Source organism: Podarcis erhardii, assembly GCF_964252035.2.
Source record: "Podarcis erhardii genome assembly, chromosome: 4".
Taxonomy (NCBI): domain Eukaryota; kingdom Metazoa; phylum Chordata; class Lepidosauria; order Squamata; family Lacertidae; genus Podarcis; species Podarcis erhardii.
The window spans coordinates 55066703-55081518 of record NC_138508.1 but is presented as its reverse complement, the minus strand read 5'-3'; the positions used below and the strand labels follow the sequence as shown (position 1 = coordinate 55081518).

The following is a 14816-nucleotide window of genomic DNA, read 5'->3' as shown; positions in this document are numbered from 1 at the left end:
GCTGATTTGGATGCTCATCTGTGTGTGCTTTCTAATGCACATCTCACTGAAAGTATGGAGCAGCTAGATGGCACCTGCATTTTGATGCACGTTCAAATCTACATTGATTTATGCTGGTGGTAGCCATGGATATATGAGATTTAATGGGATAGGTTGTCCGCATCCCTCAGGAGTTGCCACTGTAGCTATAGTCAAGTACCCCACAGTATGAAGCTATGCTGTAAATTTTCGCCATTATAATAGTTGTCATCCTATTCAGAATGGGGTAACAAAGTTGACAGGACACAAAGTGAGTGCCACTGATAATTCAGTAAACTACCACTTTTTAAAAACGAATGTAAACAATGTAATATTTTCAGTATGGAATAACTGGACATGTGTCCAAGGTGACTGAAGAAAAGGAAGATGCCAGTTTGCTCAGAGGCTTGGCGAGTGCAGTAAGCCAGGCAGATCAGATGCTGAACTGTCTTATTAGCTGTGTGTTTCCTGCAGCCTAACATAGCAAAAAACATTCAACCATTGAATATTGTTGGTAGGGAGAAAATCAATCGCGATGCTTTTTTGCACAACTGTTGATGCAGCCTATACATGTAAGTGTGACATTTGGATCCCAGTATTAGGCCCCTTTAAAGGCCAAGGACCATTCTTTATTTGCCCTCTGCACAACTTCTTGGTTGTGTATATTGGGAGTCTGACCTGGATGTAGAAATAGTTAACTGCAGAGCTGAATCAGCGATCAAATGAATCACAGTTTTAAACTATTGCTTGCTTTCATCCAGTAGTATTCATTATGCTTAGGGGGTCATGCAAGGTATGATGATGTTTGCTGATTTCTGAGATTATTTGAAGACCAAACCACAGCCATGCTGGGATAACACAAGTGTGGTTAGATAGTGTAACTCTAGGAACACTTCTCATGGCTTACCACAAAAACCTCAGTGGAGATACGCTGAAAAGTGGATAGGAGCTCTTATGTGCTTTGAGGGCTGGAGCCACAGTCAACATTGGTGACTCGAGACTGTATTTGTAAACACATCTGCCTTTTCCTTCAGACAGCTGTGAATCCTGGCTTCTTTTTGCTTCCCCTCTGAGATGGCCATGCCAGAAAGGGATAGAGGCACAGAATACAATCCATGCCTCATTATCAAATGTCTGCATGACTTTTAATGGATCTGAACAATTGCCACAAATGTATGTTGATTCCACGTGGTCAATGCCAGCCTTGGAAAACAGCTTGCAAAAGTAACATGCTCTATGACTACCTTGTCTTCTCATATATACCCATGTTCCTCAGTTATTGCCTCAACTTAGAAGAAGAAGAAGAAAATAACATTTGTTGTTGTTGTTAATCTCCCTTTCCAGGGGTTGGGGAGATTCTTGCTCACCACAGGCAACCAGGCTATTTACAAGTCTGGTGAATATGTTTACAAATGTGGCTTCCCACATGAGAGATTCACATGGTGAAGCCCACTCTTTGGAAATTTGCTCTGGGATGCTAAATTCCAGCTTTCTCCATGTGATCCAAATGACATGCTCTGCATGTGAAATCAAGGTTGTAAAATTCTCTTGTGGTCATTACACCACAACTAAAAGTAACATTTGAATGAAGGTAAGTTTAAAAAACAAAACCAGATCCTGTTACTCTAGTCTCGTTGCAAAATAACTAGGAGTGCTCAAAGCCAACTTCACAAGATTTTAACGAAAGCTTCATACATATGGTTTCAAGCACAGCCTTTGATGAGGAGTGCCTGTACTTCAGTGGGTGAAAGAGGGTCAGTGAGGTTGCAAAGAGTTGAGGATGCAAAGGAGAACTCTTGTGTACTTTGTGCCTGTGTGCATACATTGATCTATTTAGTATATGTAGTTTCAGAGCATGAATGTAGTTCATTTGCATGTACTCTTGGCAACTTGGCTGCCGTTGAATGTTTTGAAATCTCCACCTTTCCCTCTAGAACAACTTTCTGATTAGTTATTTTGGGCTCCCACTAAGACACAGAGCACCTTCCAAAGCAAACAAACCCTGCCCTATTGTGTCATGAGAATTAGCTAACATTTCTTTCAGTATTAGCACCTCAAACAACAGGTTAAATGGAGTTCTATGATTATTTCCTCCTTGAAAAAAGCCAAACAAAAACCCCACTGGCAGGCTGGATCTGAGCACAAGAAGGATGGTAGGGAGAGAGGCTGCTTAACCCTTTCCCTTCTGCTTGCTTTTAAAGTTCAAAAATGCCACTTGTGCAAGCTGCTTTTGTTCCTGTGCTGTTCTTCTGCACAGACTTTGTATCCAGCTTCTTTAAGTTTTAAAAACAAACCTAGAAGAAAGTAGCTTGCATCTGAAGAAGCATGGGCCTGAAGGAGAGGGTCCATAGCAAACAAGGAAGCAGGCAGGTTGTGTGAGACAAGACTTTTCTGTTCTGTGTCTCCATTTGCAGCCAAACGGCTGTGTAACTACAAGTGTTCCATCGAAGCTTTGTTTGAACTGGCCTCATGCTCTGAATCTTACTCAAGGAAAGCTCAGTGAGTTTATTCTGTATGGCAAAACTTCAAGAGTGCGTGCCATGCCATTATTCTTCTGCATAGACTGTATGAAGTGTCTAGGGCAGGCCATGGTCTCAAAGTCCAGGATGCAGGGCCAACTTGCTGAAGCTAAGCAGAACTGGGTCTGGTGAGTGCCAGGGGACCCTATGTATGTCAGTGTCAATTTCACAGAATGAAAGATGAGATATGAATAAAGTAAGTGTCTAGAGAGGGCCCGGCAGGAGAAATATTACAGTACGAGTTAGGTGCAGAAGTGACAGAAAGTGTCAGTGTTTGCACATTTTGTTTGCCAATGCTCACTATGTCCAAATAGTTTACTTGGTGGAAGGGTGCGGGGTGGAACTCTATCAAAGTTTGATGAAGCCCCACGGGTTCCTATTACGGTGGATATGAGACAATAAGGCAGCTGATGCTGCAAAAAGGAAACAAACAGCTTCGCTGCACATCTTCTGTCCCAGCTGAAAGTTGTTGATATGGCTCTGGATGTTGCAGTGAATCTGCTGCTTTGGCCCTCTGACCCCTGCTTGGGTTTGCTCTGTAAAAATTGTAGATCAACATCATCGCTCAGCATTGAGTCTAAATTTGCAGAGAAGTCCAGCCATACACTTGAGAAACATGGAAATCTGTTCAGCAACGGAAGTGGCACGACAAGGCCTGCACAGGGGTGGCACCCTATCCCTTCAAGAGATACAGATGGGTACCAAACAGTTCTCCCTAAGGCTGATGACTAAGCAGATCATTTATTGTTGCACAGATGTGATATAATGTTGCAACTCCAGACAGCATGGGAACTGACAACAATTCTCGCCGTCTGTTTAGATCTGGGCTTTGTACTGTTTGTTTAAAGTCCCTTTCTTTCTTAAATCCTCGAGACCGTACTCCATCACTCTGATTTTCCAAAGACAGCCTATGACAAGCCACATAAAAGAGTTCATTAGCGTCACTCAGGTGTATGATCTGATTGAGAACGCCTGGGTTTCAAATAAAAGAGAAAACAATTTGGCTTATTTTCACTGCTGGGGCCTGAGACTCCGTATCTCAGCAACGCAAGCTGCAAACACAAAAGATAGAAGAACCACACACCCATTTTGTAAACTCAGCACAGGTGGCTAGAAAGAATACGTGAGCAAATATCAACAGTCAGTTTTGAAACTTCCATTGTGTCCAAGTTTGCTGTAGGTGTTTCCTGTAGGTTTTCCTGCATCTATTGATTCCGAAATGTTGGGGTGGGGGTGAAAGCATGGCTGGTACTTACAGATAACTTTATTAACATTATATGTTTTTATTGCTGCATTCGGTGTGGAAGACACAGGGGCAGGGACCTCAGATCCTACTTCAGGTTAGAAACATCAGTAATGTCTCTATCTGGTTAGTTTGTCTTGAGGCAGACTCCAAAATGTTGCCACCTCCCCACCAGGGAAGAAGGGGCGAAGGAATATCTACATCAAGAACAGGCAGGGGGAGAGGAGAGAAAGATTGACATTAGGATCTGCTGTCCCTGTGCATCTTGCTGCCTGAGGCACTTGCCTCATCTGACCTTATAGGTGGGCTGGCCCTGTACTGTGAGACTAGAATGCTAGAATAGATGGGCCTTGGCCCTGATGCAGCAGGACACTTGCATGCTTATGATCTTAATTCCAATCATTGCATTTATTCATTCGGTATGCTTTAGGGTGGTGTTCCAAAGAAAGAAATGGTTGAGAATCTCTCATATTCCAAGCAAACCTTGATTAAGTGCATATGAAAGAGAGCATGATGAAGAATCAGAATTTAATCAGTTCTGACCTTTCCCTGTGATAAATGATTGGAAGTTGATTTTCCAAAGCTTTTAGGCAGCGTGTAGGTGTTCCGGTTTGACAATCACAGCAAAATATGAACCTTGGCTAGTTTTGAGATTAATTAATGATCTGCATATCATTCAAACTAAGTCTCCTTGTCTATTAAAAATATTTATAAAGGAAGGAAGAAAAATAGTGGCAGCAGTATTAAGAGATGTCTTCAGCAGCAAGCAATGCAAAGGAACATTTATGCATATGAAAAGAAATACCACTTTCCCTCCCAAATTTGTCATTTAGATTATGTACTAACATTTGTTTTCATTTGGTGCAAATGGCATACAGATTATTCACTTATTAAATCAGTGTAGAAATCAATTCCTTGGTTGATCTTTATGGTAATTCACCCAACATGTGGCATTTTGTATAATTCAATTGCAAAGAGCAAAAAAACCGATACTGGTTTGTGTTCCCCATTTCCCCAAGCGATGAGACGCTCCAGAACAGATTTTCAGAGTCAGTTTCCTTTGTGAGATTTGCTGAGACCTGGCAGTATCTCTTTATTTACTTATGAACAGGTTGAGCAGAGAGAAACAAGCAGCAACACAGGCCAACAGTGTTGGTTCTGAAGCAGGGCTGGCCACAAAAGCCACAAAAAGTTACAAATCCACAAAACAAAATACCTGACCTTTTAAAGATAAAGGCTAGAATAATGAACCATTAGTGGTTTTTAAGGAAATACCTGTGGTTCACCAACAGCTTTGAGCCAAACCAGAGGTGATGTAGGACAGCCATGATCCAGGGTGTGTTTAATCCTTTCTTCTCATGTCCCTCCCCCAATATTATGAGGGAGGGGAGAAGACAGGAGCAGATGCCACCCTTGTCCCCACTGAGCTAATAGCTAGGTCAAGGGATGAGGGTAATCTTGCAGAGCAACACGCACTTCTAGGGATGGAAGAATCGGTCAACTTCGGTTCTCTCAGTTTCTCATTTTTCCAATCATAAACCAGTTCTTCACGATTGCATATCAGTTCACTATTTTTTTTTAAAAAAATAAAAAGTCCTTATTAAAATTCTTCAGCATTTTAGGGCAAATTTCTGAATTTATATGAAGTTTTGACTAATCTACACATCTTTGCAAAGTATTTTCCCTAATATTTTTTAATGTTCTTTTCACTCATATATGCATATTTATGCACTCTTCCTCCTAATGTAGGCATTTCTGTAAATCTTATTTGGTTGAAGATCAGCATCATAAAATTTGGATAAGTGCTAATTTTGAAGGATGGCTGTGTTTCAGTTCTCATACTGTTTCAAAAAGTGTGATTCAGCTTTAAACGTGAACCCCTACCACATCCCCAGAGAAGGAGGGCTGCAAATAGGAAAAGCAGAAATCACAAGAGATCTGTTTGATGGTTGGTCCTAAGAAGTCTGCTATGACATTTGGCACACACAAAATAACACAACCCTTGGCATGGTGTCCTCCAGATATTTGGGGCTACAACTCCCATCAGCCCCAGTCAGCACAGTAAAGAGCAGCTTACAGGACATACTCTGCCCTTAGGCTTACAAGCTAAAAAGATATGATACAAAAAGGAATACAAATTGGTAGCGAAGAGGAAATAAGCAAACGCAGGTTTAAGTTCTTAGTTCCAGATCTAGAAACTGATCCTAGTTTGATTTACTTGTATGATGGATCAACCTTAAAACTGTTTTCACATTTATTTCCTTTCTCATTGATGTTTGGGCTTCCTCAGCTATATAGCTTCTTAGCTAAGAGGAATGATGGTGTCTTTTTTAGGGAGATGCTGGCAGTATCATTATCCTCCCTGGGTCTTTGCAGTATCCCTTTGTTGCAAATCTTACTTTTTATGTTCTTTGAAGGTTCCAAATTTCTGAAGGTGACTGGAGGTGTGGTGTTGAAATGTGCAGGTTATGCTTTCTAAAGATATCTGGATCATCCAGAAAATCTCCTGGGATTATAGCTAAAGAAAGACCACTGTCTAAGAGCTAGCATGGCATAGTTTTTCTTTCTCCCGGTGTGTATTAAAATGAAATCCAATTTTGATACATGGCTTAATGAATCAAAGACAGATGTGTAGAGGTGATATAACGATACCATCTGGGAAGTTTTTGTCCTGTGAAAGCCTCCTAATCACACTTCAGTATTTATTTAAAAGCCAAAATGTGTTTAACCCCTGAAATGTTTCAGTGCCAATGATTTTCAGTATCACATTGCATCATTATTGCCTGGCAAGCTAACGGTGCCCTCCAGATCTTGCTTGACCCATTATCACCCATCGTCCATGACTGTGGTTCAAGTTGCCTGTGGCTGATGGGAGCTAGTCATCCAACAATATCTGGAGGACCACAAGTTCTTCATTCTTGACATGAATGAATTAATGTTATCGGTACAACAGTGTGTGCGTGGAAGAGCTGTGCTTTCTGATTGCTCATAAAAGATACTCATGTCAGGCCTTGTTTACAAATGACATTGACACAGAAGAAAGCCCCTGCTATTCAAAACTTTCAGCAAATCTTGTATTCCCTACAAATTCCTCTCAGAGCCCAAGGAGAGCTGCTGGGTTATATATGAGTGTAAAGGACATCTTGTTGCCAAATGGTATTGTTTGGTAGTAAACTTAAGAATGTAAGAACAGCCGCCTGGGTCAGGCCAAATGCCCATCTAGGCCCACATCCTGTTCTCACAGTGGCCCATGAGATGCCCATGGGCAGCCTGCAAGCAGACCCACGTTTCTCCCCACTTGTGATTCTTAGCGACTGGTATTCAGTAGCATACTGCCTTTGATGTGGAGAAATGTTTTCCATTATTTCCTCTCAAGCCCGATTTCAACTGCAGCTATTCTGGGATAATCACCTGGTGAAATATGCACCAGCTGCAGGTTGAAGGGTCGCTGGTTAACAATCCCAGTTTATCATTTGGAAATATCACTGCTTCCGATTCTGCATTGCCCATACAACCAGGATCAGCAGCACCTGGGCCCTTGCCATTAACCTTCATGGTACTGATTAACTTCTATACAGAAAAGGTACTTCTTTCTATAGAATTACTGGCTTCCCTGTGTGTAGCTATTGGCAAACGTTTCAATATTTATGTTAATGCCGCATTCACTCAAGCCCAAATGCAGTGTTTGATGATCCGTTTAGCTTTCTCCTTTTCAAGTTTACACGCCTTTATCTTTCAGTACTTTGGAATGTTATCGAATCTTCCTCCACCCTCTATTCAACGTGGCTTTCTGTGAGCTTTTCACATCCATCCCATTCTATGGGTGCTGTCTAACACGGCATTATAGACCTGTCAACAACAATGTATTTTTTTCCTGGCTTGGCTTCCAGAGCAGGCTTAGCTGCCGACCTACCTTTACCTATCACATTTCATGTTGATTTGTAAGGCCTCACATTTGAAGGCCTAGTGTGTGGTATTCAGCAGTGCACCAAACCTTACAAACTCTTAAATGCAGAAGCAAATGGGACAATAACCAACATATACATGCTGTTGTTGCTGCTGGGGCCGTTAAATTTTATATACTGTCCTTCATCTGAGGACCACAGGGTGGTTTGCAGTATAAAAACACAGAGCACAAACATAATAACAAACAAAACAATACTCCCCCCCCCAATTTAAAAGGTCATAGATTGCTTAATTAGCCAGGAAGAAGAGGAATTTTTTTGCCTGGTGCCTAAAGATAATGTAATGAAGGTGCCAGGCTCTCCCTAGAGAGAGCATTCCACAAATGAGGGGCCACCACAGAAAAGGCTCATTCTCGTGTTGCTTCCCTCTGGACCTCCTGTGAAGGTGACAGGTGAAGGAGGGCCTCAGATGATCATCACATTTCCTATTTTGAATAACCTATGTACATGCACATAATGGCAGGAGCAGCAGATTGGTTCCACAGTGCTCCACTGCGCAGCGCTGAACTCCCCACACCTTGCTCCTCCCCCTCTGGTAACTGCAGCAGTAACATGCTGTACTTGTAAGCTGGGAGAGTAGCAGCACTTTGCATCCGCTGCCCCACCAGTCACTATTGGAGGGGATAGAAATCAACCAAAAGCAGTGCTCAGGAGGAGCATATATCAAAAACTACAATCAAATAACACCCAGAAGAGTAAACACTTAAATAATAAACCCATAATACAGTGGTACCTTGGGTTAAGAACTTAATTTGTTCCGGAGGTCCGTTCTTAACCTGAAACTGTTCTTAACCTGAGGTACCACTTTAGATAATGGGGCCTCCCGCTGCCACCACACGATTTCCATTCTCATCCTGAGGTAAAGTTCTCAACCCGAGGTACTACTTCCGGGTTAGCAGGGTCTGTAACCTGAAGTGTCTGTAACCCGAGGTACCACTGTAGGTTGAATCCTTTGCAATATGGTATATTACAACACCCCTGCAATGCATTTCAATACAGGATATTTATTATCCTGAGAAGGTTTACATTGATGGCTCAGTTGATGAATAACAATATGGTAAACTTTGAGAAAGGTTAATTTTGTGGTTTGGAATTTGCTCAGCTATAGGTTTATATTATTTCAGTTAGCAATTGTTGAAAATTGCAGGTTTGCCCGAGTTGATTGTTCATAAGAGGCTTTGAAGTGAATTGTCTTGTCCTCTTCCTTTGAAGTTTCATATACAAGATCCAAAGCCTATTGGTTAAGTTTTATTCCAGAAATGCTGACCCATTTATTGTTTATATTCTTTTACAGAACTAATATGCTTAGTTCATTGTGGGAAACCACTTTTGTCTGGTGAGCCAGATTAAAAAGTGGCCATGGCTTCTGCTGGCAGGTGGGTGGGGCTGCCTACCTGTCAATCACCTGATATCATCAGGTAGATGTGATCCTGATGGAAAGCAATGGGCTGGCATCCAGTGTCAATTTAAACAGCACCACATGCAAGCCCTGTTGCAAATCCTATCCTCATCTGTGTGTGATTCCTATCCTCCTCTGAATTGAAGGGCTCAGCAGTTAGAGCCAAAGACATTTTATAATGTAAGTATAGCAGCATTCTCAGGCTCTGCTATATTGGCATTGAATAGAGCACATTCAAGAGTGATATCCATCCATCACCATTACATCTGAGAGACATTTTGGGTTATATCCAACAAAGTCATCCCTCTCCTCTTCCTTTGTGCTCCCTGCTCAAAATAAAATCAAACAAAAACTCTGCTCTGGAGAGTTAGAGGAAACCTCAGAACAGACCTGGAGATGGTTTTGTTGGATTCAACCCATTAGTCAGAATTTGCTCTGCTCAGTGAAGGGAATACCCTTGATTTTGTCTTGCCAAAGATATAACAGTTGCCAACATGATGGTAAAAAAATGCCGCTCTTTGTGGTTTGTTTGAATTAGTTCAAAGTGTTTCAGCTGAACACAGCTCCTTTCCGAGAATCTATATTAAAATGTTTGGAGATGTCTTTTGTGGGGTATATCAATCGAACATAAACAGTTACAAAATATGTTACTTCTGTAATGCTTTCAGTGTTACTTGATTTGTAAAACTGATTCTTCTCCGCAGTTATTGTTGGTGGCAGCCCAGAAAACAATGCTACACCTTTGAAAAAACAAAACAGGCCTCCTTCTTTCAAGGCTGTCAGGCTATTTTTTTCCTGAAGTCTTTTAAGGCTGCTAAGTTGTTGTCTAATCCTTACCTCAGGGCTAAAAGCCTTTCAAGGGAACAAAAACACATGTAATATCAAAAAGAGAGAGTCTATAGAGCTGTTTGTCTGCTGAGAACTCCTTAGAGGCCGCATTCAGATGAGCAAAATGTGACAGAAATTCATTCAGCAATAACCATTCCCTCAGTCAAAAGCATCAATGGCATTTCCATCCATTGAGCTTGACTTCTGAAGCCTTTAAAGGAATGGAAGCTGGCACACAGTAGGTTCTGCCCAGCACTGGAAACAAGGCTCAATCTATGTTCAGTTACAGGGTGTGTTGGGATTGACAAATATGGAATTCATGTGGATTGTATGTCGGGCACTTGGAGAACTGCCTTAGAGAACAAGAAAGATGGTGAACAGAGCCATCTTTCCTATTGGGCTTACTGGCACGTTGCGCCAGGGCGCTGGCGTCGCAGGGGCGCCCCAGCGAGTGGGGGAGCTATGTGGTTTTTCCAGCAGCCTCCCCTTTCCCTGCACGCCTGCCAGCTGTGCCCCATCAACCATATGGCTGGCGGGTGTGCAGCTTCCTTCCCAAGCCTCCGCAGGAGAGTGATCCCCGCAGAGGCTTGGGAAAAGGTTGACAACAACTCTGGAAAACGGGGGGTGGGGGGGCGCTGGAGGGATCTTTGCACAATGGTGCCAGAAATGCTTTAGACGGCCCTGATGGTGAATGGGAACTGTTAAACACTTCACTTCACACACTACTAGGGGCAGGCACATCTCACCTCTTCCAGTTAGGAGTTTCCATTATACGTATCAAGCCTGAGGGCCTCCCAAATCCTGCACACATGTTTCTATCCAGATAGAGGGGCCCATGCCAATAGGTGATGTAGATGTGCATCTGGAATCCTTATGAGTGCATCCAAATACTTATTCCACACCTAGAGAACTTGATGGGGATGAAGATGCACTTCCCTTCTGGTACCCTTGGTTGCATGTAACAAGGCATAATTAAACCTGGATCAGGGTCACTGTGTCCACTGAGCATCAGAAAGTCAACCCCTGCCCTTTTACGCTCTTACTTTATAGGTAAAAAGGTAAAAGTAAAGGACCCCTGGATGGTTAAGTCCAGTCAAAGGCAACTATGGGATTGCGGCGCTCATCTCGCTTTCAGGACCAGGGAGCCAGTGTTTGTCCACAGGCAGCTTTCTGGGTCATGTGACCAGCATGACTAAACCACTTCTGGTGCAATGGGACATCGTGATGGAAACCAGAGCACACAGAAATGCCATTTACCTTCCTGTCTCAACAGTACCTATTTATCTACTTGCACTGGCATGCTTTTGAACTGCTAGGTTGGCAGGACAGAGCAACTGGAGCTCATCCTATTGCGGGGATTCGAACCACCGACCTTCTGATTAGCAAGCCCAAGAGGTTCGATGGTCCTACTTTATATGCAGAGACAAAGTGCTTAAATATTATTATTTTTATAATATTTATACCCCACTTTTTCCCCTGACAGGAACTCAAGGCAGCTCATAGATAAAATAAGAACAGCTAAAAACATGGGGAGGGGGAATAATTTAAAAACAATTAAACATTAATAGGATCGAAACACACACACTCTCTCTATCGTATGATTATTAAAATAGTATAGGAAACCCTAGACTAACAAAAGCTTTCCTGAAGAGCTAGGTACTGCTGCTTTTTCATTTTCCTTGTTCGATTCTGCAACTAAATAGGAAACTCCTAACAGCATGGCTGGGTGACCCACCAAACCTGTTCCAACACTTGCAGTAGGGAGGAGTGAATGTACACATGCAATCCCAGGTCTCAAATCTTGAAATCTCATGTAATTGGTTAAGTGATTTATGATATTTATACCTTGCATTTCAGTCAAGAAGGGCCCCCAAACCAGCTCACAACAATTAAAAACCATCACAAATATGTGTATGATGACTTACCAGCCTAGGTTCCAAGCTCTTCCTTCCAGAGGAAAGGAGCAGCTGATGGGCTTAGGGCTATTGGCAAAGCTGCCAATCCACAGAAAACCCCCTTCAGCTGAACTGCAGACTTATCAGGGCCCAGGCTGTTGATCAATAAGTTTTCCTATGGTGACTGCAAGAGCTGGTCTTCCACACTTTTAATCAAGGTCGGAATTTTGTTGGAACATTTTGTGCATTATATAAATTGCTCACTAGATGTCACCAGTTATCTATACTAAACATTGCTGCTTCCACTCATTTCCTATCAAAGAGAGAATAAGTACAGTACTCAGTTGGGCCTGGTCCTTGGCCATGGCTTAACCCAGCATGATTGGAAATCCAGAGGCTATTCTGGCCTGCAAAATGCCAGTACTTGTACTGGTCAAAAAGCTATACGTGCAAATTTGCCTGCAAAATCATTGGGGAGATGGCATTATCTGGCAACATATTTAGAGCGCCATTAAATTTGCTGGACATTTTACCATTGACTTCAATAGGATCTGGGCTGCATCCTTTGAAAACAACAGCTGTATGGAGAGAATCAGAAGGATTAGAGGCATTCTGTTACTGTGAGAATGAAACTTTTGGGAAACGTTGTTTAAAGCAAAGCCTATTATATAGAGGAAGTAATGGAAAACCTATTATACAGCTGTATAATTAAGCCAGCTGATTTTTCTAGCATTGTCTCATGTTATAAGACTGAATATCCACATGTTTTGTACTATCCATATGAAGTTGGGCATTGAGGATCTTGTGACAATGACAATCTGACTAAATTTCCGAAAGTCCTGATGAAAAGTGGCTGAGGCGCAGGCTTCTCATGTTTCCTACCATTGTTCACCTCCTAACTCAGTGGTTCTCAAACTTTTTTATCTGGGACATATTTCCAGAATAAAAATTTGCTCACTCCACACCAATTTTTTTATTGATAAGAAATACATTGGAAAACAAAAAGAAACAATTAGCAGTGCTTGATTTATAACATAGAGCAGAATTACTTTAACATATGATCGCAGAGCATCCAGAAAGTATAAAACAATGCAGCTACATCAGAATACGAATCATTCCCAAAATATAATTATAAATGAGGCGCTTACATATGCACCTTCAAACTCAGTGAGAGGTGTGAGCTTGTTTATGCCAGGTAATTTCATTTATATTAGGTCTAATTTGAGATTAACAAATGCTCATCTCCTCTTCAGTACAAAGAAGCTTTTTCCTTTTCTGATCTTTCATATTTATCAGAATTTAAAATCCCTGTTCACAACAATATCATCATAGAGAACTGTTGAATAATAGCTAATGTTCTTGAAGAGAGGTATGGATACTCTTTCTGGTTGTGTGTGTGTGTGTGTACCACACTGAGATGTTTAAATATTTCCTTTACTGCCATCCTCTCCTGCCACACCAGTGTGGCATGCCACACCCTTTGAGAACCACTGTCCTAACTCTTCACTTTCTTCTTTGGGCAGTTTAGGTAATATCAGAAACTCAAAGTGATTGCAGAGCTCTCTATTGTGCAACATTAACCCCAGAGTTCTTCAAGTTATGAGGTTTGAAAGTTCCAGATTTAATTGGTTGTTCATCGAGGGCCAGTTCTTGCTTATTTATTCCTTCTAGATGCCTTTTCCACCCCTTCCTCCCTGCGGTTGCAGTGAGTGGCTTGCATTTGTGGAAGGCAATGAGGAAGGTAAGCTGAGGTGCTCTGTCTGTGATTGTGTGAAGTACCGTTTCTTCTCTCAGTGTGTCTTTGTGGGGTGTGTGTGTGTGAGAGAGAGACAGAGGGAGAAGCTGCCACAACTCCATTGGCTTAGCTCACTTCCTCCGATGTTCTGCTATGTCTCTTTTGAGACCTCTGCTATGTCTGCTTGATTTACACCCTACAGTTCTTCTAAGTCTCCTTTTCTTAATTTTCTACTTCTTCCCTGCTTGGTATAACAACAATAGACAGCACTGTATGCCTAGTACAATTCTCTGTAGGGAATTGTGGATCACTAATACTCAGGGCCCTCTGGGGACACCAGCCACTTAACTGGACACTGACCCCCTGCTTTTCCCATATACTTCCATTTAGGTTAGAAGCAATGACACATATCAGTGGTGCGCTGAGTATTGGTGTATGTGTGTGTGTGTATGAACACACAAGTTCTGTCACAAGGCTGACAGAAGGAGAATGCAGTTAGGAAGAGGCAGACATGGAGGTGAGTGTTTTTATGGCCATGAGGCGATGCACAAACCATCAAGTGAAAGAACAATGGTAAGCCCTGCATTTATAGGTAACCAAACATAGGACTGGTTTAAGAGGCTGGCTTTGTTTAAAACAAATGAATAAGATTCTTGGCATTTACAAGCAGGGCAAGACACAATGTCTGATGGTCTCACTTGACCATGGTTGGTATCTGTTGTTTTGTTTTGTTCTAGTCCTATATTTTATTGTTGTATTTGATTATATTATTATGTTTTAATCTTGCTTTGGCCTTATTAATGTATGCCACCCAGAGAAGCCATGTTATGAAGTGTCTAATAAATGAACATAATAAACAAAAAAGCCAGCAAACCAGCATCTGATTGGCCACTGTGAAAACAGAACGCAAGACTGATCCAGCAGAACGCTTCTTATGTTCTTAGCAAACACAGAACTGATTCACACTTGCCCACAGTGATACGGGAATTGTGTGGAGAGAGGAACTGTGTGGGTAGAGCAAATGATAGGTTTTCTTTCCATGTGAATGTCAACTAGGGTTGGAGAAAAGGTAACAGCTGTGTGGGAAGAAACCATATAATTGTCCTTGTCTACATGATTTCTTCATAACATCTTCCTGGGGGTGGTGCTGGCATCAGTTCACACCACAAGGAAGGAAGCGACTCCCACACCACCAGGAAGGAACCAACCCTCCT

General features: G+C 42.0%; 1 long non-coding RNA gene across 1 annotated transcript; it reads left to right on the top strand.

Annotated features, from left to right (window-relative positions):
• Positions 1-2627: 2627 nt before the first annotated feature.
• LOC309340843 lies at positions 2628-14119 on the top strand. Its single transcript, XR_014156124.1, has 3 exons — positions 2628-2665; positions 13539-13608; positions 13993-14119. It is a non-coding gene; the product is annotated as an uncharacterized lncRNA (long non-coding RNA).
• The last annotated feature ends 697 nt before the right edge of the window (positions 14120-14816 follow it).